The sequence below is a fragment of the Acomys minous genome (genome assembly GCF_964271855.1).
Source record: "Acomys minous genome assembly, chromosome: 13".
Lineage (NCBI taxonomy): Eukaryota > Metazoa > Chordata > Mammalia > Rodentia > Muridae > Acomys > Acomys minous.
Window position 1 is genome coordinate 42,847,867 of NC_140495.1, and position 12,458 is coordinate 42,860,324.

The window sequence follows — 12,458 nt, forward strand, 5'->3', positions numbered from 1 at the left end:
CTCAGGATATTGGATGTAGCTGCTGCCTCTGTCTTCCCTGCAGCTTCGCCAATGACGCTTCAGCTTCATTCCTGTAGGCCCAGTGTGTGGTGGTTTTTTTTTTTCAGTGTTGCAGGAGTTTTGTTTTGTTTTGTCATTTTTTTTTTTATTCCAGCCTAACCATCCAGAATGATGACTCTTGAGATTCAAAATATAATTACAAATGCCTAGGTTAGATAGCTAAGCTTTTCTCTGATTGGCTCGTAACTTAAAATAACCTATTTATTTTCATCTACAGTTTGCGATGTGGTTGGCTTCCCCTGCTCAGGTACAATGCCCTCGTCTTCCTCCACGTCTTCCCTGGCCAGTCTTGTGCACCTCACTCACTCTCTCCCAGAATCCACTCGGCTTACCAGATCTCTCACCGATTTCCGGCCTCAGCTATAGGCTATTAGCTTTTTATTGACAGGCGATGTTTCCATACAGACACAAGAGCTTCCTTCTACATATCGGCCTATGGTGACGTGTTTGCTGTATCACACGAATGGGATCCCAAACTCTCTTTTGGCGCTGGGCGGGGCGCGCGGAGAAGAGAAAGGCAGTTTGGCAAACTTAGCAACATAACTTCTGGGTTCGTGAAATACAACAAAGCTTACTATTGTTTGAACTTTTGAATTAATGGATGGTGTTCCTATGGCTATTATAGAAAGCTACCTTGACCTCCTACCTCTTGCATTTTGCAAACCTGCAAAAGTAGACTACTGTGTGGGTAACACCAAAGTCTGCTACCAGCATAAAGAGTATGTGGATCTTCTTGACTTGCCAACTGTTGCACCCTTGAACACCGGCAGGTGAGTACTGAAGCAATCCTACATGAACGGGTACTTGTGAGCTCTTTAGTGAGATGACTCTGCTCTGGGGAGTTGCGTTTGAATTTAATGTCTTTTGTAGGCTCATGGGTTTGCACATTTGGTTCCCATCTGGCGGCGCTGTTTTGGGTAGAAAGAACAGATGGTTAGTGGAGGTGAGTCATAGGAAGTAGGTCTTTATAAAAGTTATAGCCCAGCGTGCTGCTTCTGGTTTGAGCTGTCTCATCTGCCAAGTTGTTGTTGCAAGCTACTGGCTGCTGTGGATGGAGATGCCATGTCCTCCCCACTGTGGTGGGCTTGTATCCTCCAAAACTGTGGGCCAAAACAAATCCTCCTCCTTTTAAGTTGTTTCTATCAGGTATTTTGTCATAGTGACAAGAAAGGTAACACCAAGATGAGACTTGATAGCCTATGACCATGTAGTGGGGGAGGAGGACCCCCTCTGTAGGGTGAAAGCGGGAGGGAGGCAGGAATGGGAGGATACAAGTGATGGGATAACAGTTGGGCTGTAATCTGAATAAATTAATTAAGTAAAAAATCTTTGAAACAACTTGATAGTGCTACACTTTAAAAATTTCTGTTAAAAAAACAAACAAAAACAAAAACAAAACAAACAAACAAAAAATTTCTGTGTGGGGGTATTTTGTCTGCATGTATGACTCTGTATCACATAAATGCTTGTGTCCTCATAGGCCACAAAAGGGCATCAGATCCCCTGAGACTAGAGTTACAGAGCGTGGTGAGCTGCTATGTGGAGTCCAGGAATACAACCTGGGTCATCTGGAAGAACAGCCAGTGTTTTTAACCCCTGAACCATCTCTCTAGTCCCAGTGTTACACTTTTGAACCTTTAGTGAGTGGGTGGTTGTGTGGTTTGAATAAAAATACCTCCCTCCACCCGGATAGGCTCATAACTTTGAACGCTTAGTCACCAGGGAGTGGTACTGTTTGAAAGGATTAGAAGGATTAGGGGCTGTGGCCTTGTTGGAAGAAGTGTGTCACTGCTGGCAGTGGGCTTTCAAAAGCTTAAGGTAGCTCCAGGGTCATGCTCTCTTAGTCTGCGGGTCAGGAGGTACCTCTCAGTTACGGCATCAGCACCGTGTGTGCCGCCATGCTCCCTGCCATGATGAGAATGGACGAAGCCTCCGGAACTGTAAGCCAGCCCCCTATTAAATGCTTTCTTACGTAAGAGTTGCCTGGGGCTGGAGAGATGGCTTAGCAGTTAAGAGCACTGACTACTCTTCCAGAGGTCCTGAGTTCAATTCCCAGCAACCACATGGTGGCTCACAACCACCTATAATGTGATCTGGTGCATACTGTATACATAATAAGTACATCTTTAAAAAAAAAAAAAAAGAGTTGCTTGGGCCATGGGGTCTCTTCACAGCAGGAGGACAGTGACTAACACAGTGGTGTTGCACGCAGAGTGGCTGGAATGAGCAAAGCCCTCCAGAGGCTCGAGTACTTCAACACCTGGTCCCCAGCTGCTGGCGCTGTTTGGAGCTGTTTGAAAACCTCTAGGAGCTACAGGTGTGTAACGGAGGGCTGTCTTTCAGAATCTCACAGCCTCCCCCTACATATCCCAACTCACTCTCTCTCATCTCTTCCTGTGAACAGAGCTATGATCTCTCAGCTTTGTGCTCTGGTCACCTGCTGCCCATGCTTCTCCCACCATTACACACTTTCTCTCTGGAACTGCAAGCCAGAATAAGTGCTTCCTTTTATAAGTTACTTTTGGCCGCGGTGCCTTATCACAACAACAACAAATAACTAATGTACTAGGCTTCTTGCTTTTTTTTTTTTTTATCAGTGCTTATCGTTTTCACCGTCGTTAGTTGCAACTTTACATGTGCATCGGAGACGTTTTCCAATCTTTTCACTTCCCTCCTTTCTGATCCTTTTAATATAAAGGTGACTTCAAGGGGACAGTAAGATCCATGTCACAGACCAAATGCTTGCTTTCTTGACATCACCTGTTTCTAGTGAGCTAGCCCATCACTGCTAAGGTTTGTCTTTCACCAAGCCTTGGGTCTGGACATGCCCAATTATGTGCCATAGTACCATCACATGGTACCATCACATAGGACCATCACATGGTACCATCACATAGTACCATCACATAGGACCATCACATAGGACCATCACATGGTACCACCATATAGTGCCATCACATAGGACCATCACATGGTACCATCACATGGTACCATCACATAGTACCATCACATAGGACCATCACATGGTACCATCACATAGTACCATCACATGGTACCATCACATAGGACCATCACATAGGACCATCACATGGTACCATCACATAGGACCATCACATAGTACCATCACATGGTACCATCACATAGGACCATCACATAGTACCATCACATAGGACCATCACATGGTACCACCATATAGTACCATCACATAGGACCATCACATGGTACCATCACATGGTACCATCACATAGTACCATCACATGGTACCATCACATAGGACCATCACATAGGACCATCACATAGGACCATCACATGGTACCATCACATAGTACCATCACATAGGACCATCACATAGGACCATCACATAGGACCATCACATAAGACCATCACATGGTACCATCACATGGTACCATCACATAGGACCATCACATAGGGCCATCACATAGGACCATCACATGGTACCATCACATAGGACCATCACATAGTCGCATCACATAGGACCATCACATAGGACCATCACATAAGACCATCACATGGTACCATCACATAGGACCATCACATAAGACCATCACATGGTACTATTACATAGGACCATCACATGGTACCATCACATAGGACCATCACATGGTACCATCACATAGGACCATCACATGGTACCATCACATAGGACCATCACATGGTAACATCACATAGGACCATCACATAGGACCATCACATAGGACCATCACATGGTACCATCACATAGGACCATCACCTGGTACCATCACATAGGACCATCACATAGTACCATCACATAGGACCATCACATAGGACCATCACATGGTACCATCACATAGTACCATCACATGGTACCATCACATAGGACTATCACATAGGACCATCACATAGGACCATCACATGGTACCATTACATAGGACCATCACATGGTACCATCACATAGGACCATCACCTGGTACCATCACATAGGACCATCACCTGGTACCATCACATAGGACCATCACATGGTACCATCAGCTCCCAGAAGTCTTCGTTTCCATGTAAACAGTCAGCACTGACTTTAATGTCCACATTTCCATCAGCATTCTGGTATAAGCCCTTTTAGAATTGCTCTCTAAGCTACTTATAGGGGCCAAACTTCCTTAACCAGCTCCTTCAGGCTGTTCCAAATCCCTCCCACAAACTGCTTCCCAAGCCTCTTCCACATTTAGATATTCAGTAATGGGCTCGCCACTTGATACCACTTTCCTGTGTTTGCCAGCTTTGTGTTATCATGATAAAATACCTAACATAAGTAACTTGTAAAGAGAACAGATCTACTTTGGCTAATGGTTTGGAAGTGTTGGATAGAACAAGACCACACAGCTCCATCTCTCTGGGCATCTGGTGAGTGCAACCCATCATACATGTGGGCTCGTGATGAGACAAAGCATTTACACCAATTCCTGAAAGAAGCTGAGAGGGAACTAGTCAGGGGTTCATAACACACCACAGTGTTCAAACAGTGTGTAACTATACAGCTCAGGCCTCAAGCTCACTACGTAGTCTAGGTTGGCATCAAACTTGTGTGATTCTCCTGTCTCAGCCTCTTGTGTGCTTGGCTTATACACATACAACGCCATGCCAGGACCACAGGTCCCTTTGGAGACATATTTCCAGTGGCCTAAGGATCTCCCACTCCTAACTCCCGTAGTGTTAACATCACTACGATAGCCTTTCATTTGTAGGGAAAAGCTCAGAGGCTGAGAGGTTGCCAAGGAGCATCGGGTCTGAGATTCAGTTGGAGGCAGACTGTCTTTGGGACTTAGATTCCGTCCCACAAGTCGAAGCTAAGTGACTTCAAGAAAAAGAGACGCTTCTGGCAGCTGTTATCAGATGTGCCGTTTGAGCTTAGGGAAGATAGGCAGCAGCTTGGGTGGACAGAGGCACCCCTAGAGTCTGTAGAGTCCCTAAGACAGTGGGCCTTTGATAAGCTGGGAATACAGGAAGAGAGGCGTGCAAGCAGGTAGGGATTTCTTCTACACTGAGATTTAGAGACATTCTTCATCCCTTGGTGGAATATTGGGGAAGATGAATTTTACTGTTGATCACGTAGATAGACTGCTCACAGTGGCTACTAGAATATTTGTCAGAAAGACCTCTCTCATCCCTCTCTTGTGTCCTGTGTGCTTTGTGTAGGAGGGAATGTGATTTGGAGACACGAGCAGAGGTTCACACTCTCATTTGTCTTTATTTCCTTGGCTTCTTCATCTTCTTCCTTCTTTTGCGTGACTGGGGTAACAAAGTGTGCTCAGGCTTTTTCATCAAAGACGTTAGGAAACCAGAGAGAGAATATAGGTGCAAAGCTTGAGAAGAAACGTGTTCTGGAATTCTGAGGAGCCACATGTTTCTGATGTGTTCTTTTAATGCAGCGTGGTAATTAATGTTGGCTATAGGTAACTCAATATAGACCTGTCATAATCTTGACAATGTATAGAGTAGCGGCAAGTTGTCAAAATGTTTCCCCACTTGTTAATTTTATATTTATAACCATTTGGATGAAACAAATAAGGTGGTTATAATTGATACTGATTTTTATAATTGTAGAAACTAAGCTCTGACTCCTCTCTATTTGTTTAGGAATTTAATCAACTCTAGTTTTTCATATCCCACATTAGACTGCTGTCCAAGAACCACAGAATGGCAAATAGGTGTCAACCCTTGCTACATTTCTTGAAAATTTCATACTGTATGACTCCCTGTAATGGGAGTTTTTCCAGAACCTGTGGGGAGGGTCTGGGAGGAGTTTGAGGAGGGGAAGAACATGATCAGAATACATTGTATGATTTTTTTTTTTTGCAATTACAAAAAAAAATTAATGGAAATGGGAAAAGTTCAGTTTTGCTTTTGCCTCTCTCAATAAAGATTGCCGTCCATTTAGCAGCAACCCCACGAGATTCTGCACATACCCCTGTAATTACAGATATTACATCATACGGCTATAATTTGTTTACTTGTCTCCCCAGCCTCCTGCTTTACTTGTCTCTACCCCTAGGGATGGTGAGACACAGTCTGTTCATCTTTGCTCCCCCGTACCTGGAAGATTGCTAGACACAAAAATTCAAAAAGTAAGTATGCATTTATATGTAATTGTCACACCCATGGCCTTAGGCTGTTTGCATGCATCTTCTTTCCATAAGAGCTATTTGGACTTGTCTCTTTATAGTTGAACTGCTGTTATTTAATTAGTGATATACTTTCTGCTATTGAGATATATGTAATAGAATTATAGTTCCTAAGATTATCTCTTCAAGCATATGCAAGTGCTTATATTCATAGATTTCTACATGTAATATATAACATAGCATATATTATATTATGTATTATAATATATTTATAAATGTTATATATTTTTTTTTCATGCAAACAACTTGGAATACATAACCAAAATAATAAAGTTTAAAAAGTTTTAAAATGAGAAAACAATAATTATAAAACACTTATTCCCTTAGTTAACTCATTAGGTTTATCCTAATAAAGACATAAGAAAATTGAAGATGTTGTTGGTTAGGATTCTTTCAGAATTCATAAACATAGTTTTATTTTGGCAATATTAATTTAATTTGTCTTGAGACAGGGCTTCCTCTATTTAACCCAGGGCTTCCTCTATTTAACCCAGACTTGCCTTGACCTCATTATGAAGCCCAGGCTAGCCTTGAATTCAGCCTCCCAAATGCTAGGACTAGAGGCTGTTTTGGTTTGTTTGTTTGTTTGTTTGTTTGTTTGTTTTGCCTTTACCAATTTCTAATATCTGTCATAGAATACAGAAATGACTGATCATGATTTTTTTTTTCAAATATTTCTACCCGTTGCCAAAATTCAACAATATGTAAGTAGTTATGACCTTTTATTTCAATCAAAATGTAATACTGGCTTCATGATAGTGGAAACAATATTATATTATTTGTACTTTAAAATACTGCTTTAGGGTTATAGTTAATGTTGACCCACAATAAGAGCTAATGTAGCATCGATTAAATAAGAAGAGTCTGCATAAGGCAAGCGAGAATGCATGCAGATCCTTGGCTGGGGTGTGTGGGGCTTGGCTGATGGAGCAGAACTGAGCCTGCGTGTGACGATGAATGCCCAAGTTCTCAGGCATTTGCCTCTTTTTTCCCTTGAGGATTCAGGAGACCCCAAGTATCCTGGGTCTGGGGCAAAGGCTACTTGTTAGATGGGTGGGCACTGCACTTTTATGGAAATACATCGATCAATTCTCTGCTGACTTTCTGTATTCTGACATGGTACAATCAAGGTTTTGATGCGTTAGCTGAGGCTATTGATCCTTTGCTTAAAACTGTGATTTTTCAGACTGATTTTCTTCTTACGTGTTTTTTTTTTTTTTCTCCTTTAAACATTTCGAGGAAAAAAGAAATCTACATTAGTAGTTGTTGGCGCTCTGGGAACATCGCTGAGGCCCATGCACTCTGTCACAAAGAAGCAGAGGAACAGAGCTGAGGTTCTTAGCGTCTGAAGACAGGAGGGGGGGACAGGGAGAGGAGGCGACACACAGTGAGGCTAGGAGGCTGCTGTCCTGGGGTGAGTGCAGGCCTTTACCTGGGTTTGTGCTCTCCAGCCAGGAGAATGCAGGTTCCCAGGCCTCTCTGAGGGAAGAGGCCAACCTGCTTCTTACAAGCAGGGAGGGAACTCCCGGTATAGCGCTTGACTTGGAAAGTGCAGAAAGCAGCCGCAGGAATCATGAGGCAAAAGAGACAGTCGAAAAAAGCCAGGAGCTAAACTTTACTGTGCATTCTAGGCCTCATGCATTCGGTGTAGGAGAGGAGTCTAAGCTAACCCAAAAGCTGTAAGACAAAAAGGGACCAAAATGGCAGCATGAGAAGGAAGGATGCAGGGAACCACAAAGGCTGGAAAAGCCCAAAAAAGGAAGGACAAGGAAAAAAAAGGACATCAGGAACCATAAAGGCTCAAAAAGGAAGGACCATACAGGCAGGTTCCCACTCAAGAATCTGGGGTTTGTAAGGCCTGGGAGTTGTAGGGAGACCTGAGGGTTATAAAAAGAGGAGCTACCAGGATGTAGATTCTGTTTATAGTAACTATCTTGAGAGATTTATCGTGTGAAGGGGAAACAACACTTGGTAATCCGGAAGCGGTTTTGAAGTTTTTATCAGAGCAGGACCAGGTCTCTGACACCTCTTACCAGATAGGATTTAGGGACCTGCTGGGATTAAAAGTCACCCCCCTTTTCCTGAGCATGTTAGACCTGCTAACCAGAGGGGGGGGGGCTGGACTTTGACCTCACCTAGAAATGCCCCACAGCAGCATTATGTGTTTTCTTCACACTGATGTCTGATTGAGTCTGTATAACCTACATTTTGTGATCTATCTTGTCTTATTCCAAGTTACTTTGTCTGTGTGTGGGTTCTTTATCATTATTTTTGTCAATTTTATAGAGGTAGGGCTGTCTGCTGCTATCAGGTTGGTCTTTGGCAAGTTTTGGAGGAATTTCCTTGGTTAATTATTGATGACAGAAGGCTCAACTGTGAATGATTCCGTCTCTGGGAGGTGAGCACGTAGCTGAGCATGAAGCCCGGACAGCAGGCTACTAAGCAGCATTCGCCCATGATTTCTTTAGTTCCTGCCTCCAGGTTCCTGCCATGACTTTCCCCCAGTGTAGGATTGTGAGCTGGAAGTTATAGTATAAAATACACCCCTTTCTTTCTGCTTTAGGGGTTTATTATAGTCAGCTTAAATATTTCACATAACATCAGCTCCATCCTTGAGACCTGCTTTAGTTCCTAGCATAACTGTGGCTCCCTTGCTAACACCAGCTGTCGCTCTTAGCATAGAGAAGCCATTTTACTCACGTCTCCATTTTGATCATAAGGTGAAATTAAGTTCAAGTTCTCAGGCCCTAGGTGCCTGAAACCAGAAAGGTTCAATGCATGCTGCTTAGAATAAAACAATAGGTGATAAATGCATGTTCTGCTTGGGTTAAAGATAAATGTATGTTCTATTAGAGTTAAGGCCACAACATCCTGCTGTGTTCCTTACTCCCAGAGAGCTGGAAAGCCTCTAAGCTCTCCCCTACCCTAAATCCCAGCCAATCAGCCTAAAATGCTTTGTCCAGCCACCTGGGCACATTATTCTCAGAACAAAATCAATTCTTCTTATGTTTAGCTAATTAAAATGATGTAATGCTGCCCTCTCCCTTGCTTCCCACCCGGTTACCTGGTTACCTGGTTACCTGGTTACAGTCTTTCTTATATCTATATAAAAAGCCTGCCTTAGGAACAGACCGGCATCACAGCCTGATTCTTGAACTCGGACTGTGACTCTGACCAGTTCTTGTTCAGTGTTCAAATAAACTTCTGCGCCTAGTGCTCGAGTGGTCAGTGTGTGGCCGTTCCTGAACCCTAACATATAGCTGTGAAGAGACACTATGACAAGGACAACTCTTTTTTTTAAGTTTTTTTTTATTAATTTATTCATATTACATCTCAATTGTTAGCCCTTCCCTTGTATCCTCCCATTCTTCCCTCCCTCCCGCTTCCCCCCTTCTCCTGTCCCCTATGTCTATGATTGAGGGAGACCTCCTCCCCCTATATATGCTCTTAGAGTATCGAGTCTCTTCTTGGTAACTTGCTATCCTTCCTCTGAGTGCCGCCAGGCCTCCCCATCCAGGGGACGTGGTCAGAAAAGGGGGCACCAGAGTTCGTGTGAGAGTCAGATCTCACTCTCCACTCAATGGTGGAGAATATCCTGTTCATCGGCTAGGTCTGGGTAGGGGTTCGAAGTTTACTGCCTATATTCTCCTTGGCTGGTGCCTTAGTTTGAGGAGGACCCCAGGACCCAAATCCACCTGGATAATGGCAACTCTTAAAAAGGAATTTAACTGAGGCTGGCTTACAGGTCCAGAGATTTAGTTTATCCTCATGGCAGGAAGCATGGCGGCATGCAGGCAGACATGGTCCTGGAGAAGGAGCTGAGAGTTCTGTATAGTGATCCACAGGTAGCAGAAGGAGACTGTGTCACACTGGCCAGGCTTGAGCATATAAGACCTCAACATCTGACATCAAAGTGACACACTTCCTAAAACAAGCCACACCTAGTCCAAAAAGGCCACACCTCCTAATAGTACCACACTCTCTGGCCAAGCATTCAAACACATGAGTCTATGGGGAGGGGGGCATTGCTATTGTTTTACAAACAAAATCCCAATCATTCGATTTTACCAGTGAAGACTCAGGAGCCAGAATCTGGGGTGAAATCCTGCTAGCTCAGAGAGGCAGAGAAAGCACCCAACTGACCTTCCTACTCAGCTCATGTCCCAGAGGAAAAAGCCAAAAGCCTCTTTGTTGAGGAATGTTAATTCAGAGCATAGCTGTTCTGGCAAGAGATCACATCCAGAGATCTTCTAAGTCTGTGTGAGCTGGTTGGAATACAACTACATCTTTAATCCAGGAGACAGAGGCAAACAGATCTAAGTTTAAGGCTGGCCTGGTATAGAGCAAGTATCAGGTAAAGAAAAGCTTAAGTCCAGGCATGATGGAAAATGCCTTTAATCCCAAATGAAGGTAAAGCTATTTTGTAGAAGGAAACACCCATGTTTGAAAGTGATGTCTAACCGAGTGGCAGAAGATTTGACAGAACAGGACACACCCAACTCATGATAAGTGAGAGGAAAGGAAGCTACTTAAGAGGCAGTTTTTCATAGAGAGAGGAGACAGTTTTACCAGGAGAGTAATAGAGAAATGGGTTGCAGAGAGAGGGGGGAGGGGAACTCAGGTGAAGACACAGTGAGCCAGAAAATGAGAAGAAGCCAGAAGATTAGAGCAGATTGCTGAGTTAGCTGAGGCCAAGCAGAGAAATTCCGGGCTGAGAGAAAAGCAAAAATAAATAAGTCATCTGGGAGAAGAGTTTGAGGCAAAACAGCTGAGTTGAACCAGCCAGCCCAGAGCTCAGAAAAAACAAGTAAGGGTGAGCTCATGAAGCAGTAAGTCTCAGAGACTGAAAACATTCTAGGCCTAGGTTAGATTGTATGAATGCTAGAAGTTTCCCGCACGAGGCCTAGGTTAGCAAAACGAGGCAGTTAGCCTCCCAGACAACAATTAAAACACAAGAATAGAAGTTACTATTTCACTACTTCTTCTCCACACTGTCTTAAAAACCCTTCGCTCACAGTCCCTCCTTTCTGTTTAATCTCTACTAGCTACCTGCTTGTTTATGCCCCTTGGCCTAGGGTTAACTTTATTTAATTCTGTTTATAGAAAACGCTTGGATTAAAGATGTGTGCTGGGGCTGAGCCATACCATAAGTTCTTGTTTACAGTAAACAGAAAGCTCTTGGGTTAAAGGTTTGTGTTAGGGTTGAGCCACACCAAACAAGAAACAGGTTTTTTTCCAGTTCACAATCTCAGGGTTCACACTGGGATCAAACATCCTGCGGTGTATTCCTATTCAAACCACCACACCCCAAGTTGCTGTTGGTCATGACGTTAATCACAGCAATAGAAAGCAAACCATGACACAGGGTAGTTCTCCAGAGTGAAGCTCACAAGTGGTCATCTTCAGCCTGGTTTCAGTTAGGTGTTTTAACTCATTCACTTTATCATTCACAACCTGGGCTGTTGGCGTTATCAATCACTTGTTGTTCCTCTTTTACATTCTTACATTTCCAAATTCTGTCCTTTCATCCTACAGTCTCCTGGGAAAGCCATTTCAGGTTTTCCTAAGGAAAAAAAAATTCCATTGAAATTCTGCGTTATTTCCCTCTAAAGCTGCTATCTGTTTCTCTGAGATGCGTTTAAGATATATTTTGGGTCAGTCTCTTGGAACTGGAGTTATTCTGATATTTCTTTCAGTAACTATGTCTGTCTCTGAAGCTGAGATTTCAGCCTGTCATGAATTAAAAGTTTACGGATTTTGTTTTTCTTTATTGAGAAAGTCTAATGCATCCTCAAGTGAAGAGGTGGTTTTGTTTAGATATTATTAGCTTATCTTCTATTTATTTATTTTATGTATTTTTAGCGGTGTCTGTGTAGGGGTATTTTGCCTACATGTATGCCTACATGTGCCCTCTACCTGTGTAGGTCAGAAGAGGCCATTGCGTCCACCCGGGACCAGAGTTACAGCTGATAATGAGCAACCATGTGCATCCTGGGTCAGGGAGGAGCAACCGGTGCGCTTAACCACTAAGCCATCTCTCCAGCTCACCTATTATTTATTTACTGGTATTTGGGCTCAAGCTCAGGGCTTTTTATAAAATATCTAATGCTATTGAGCTACATCCTCTGACTTGTTCACCTATTTTTTATTTTATTTTATTTTATTTTTTTGTGAATTGCTGCCTAACAGTGCTCGTAGCTTCAAAGGATTGTGGCCTAGTTGGGTGGCTCAGGGCTCTGG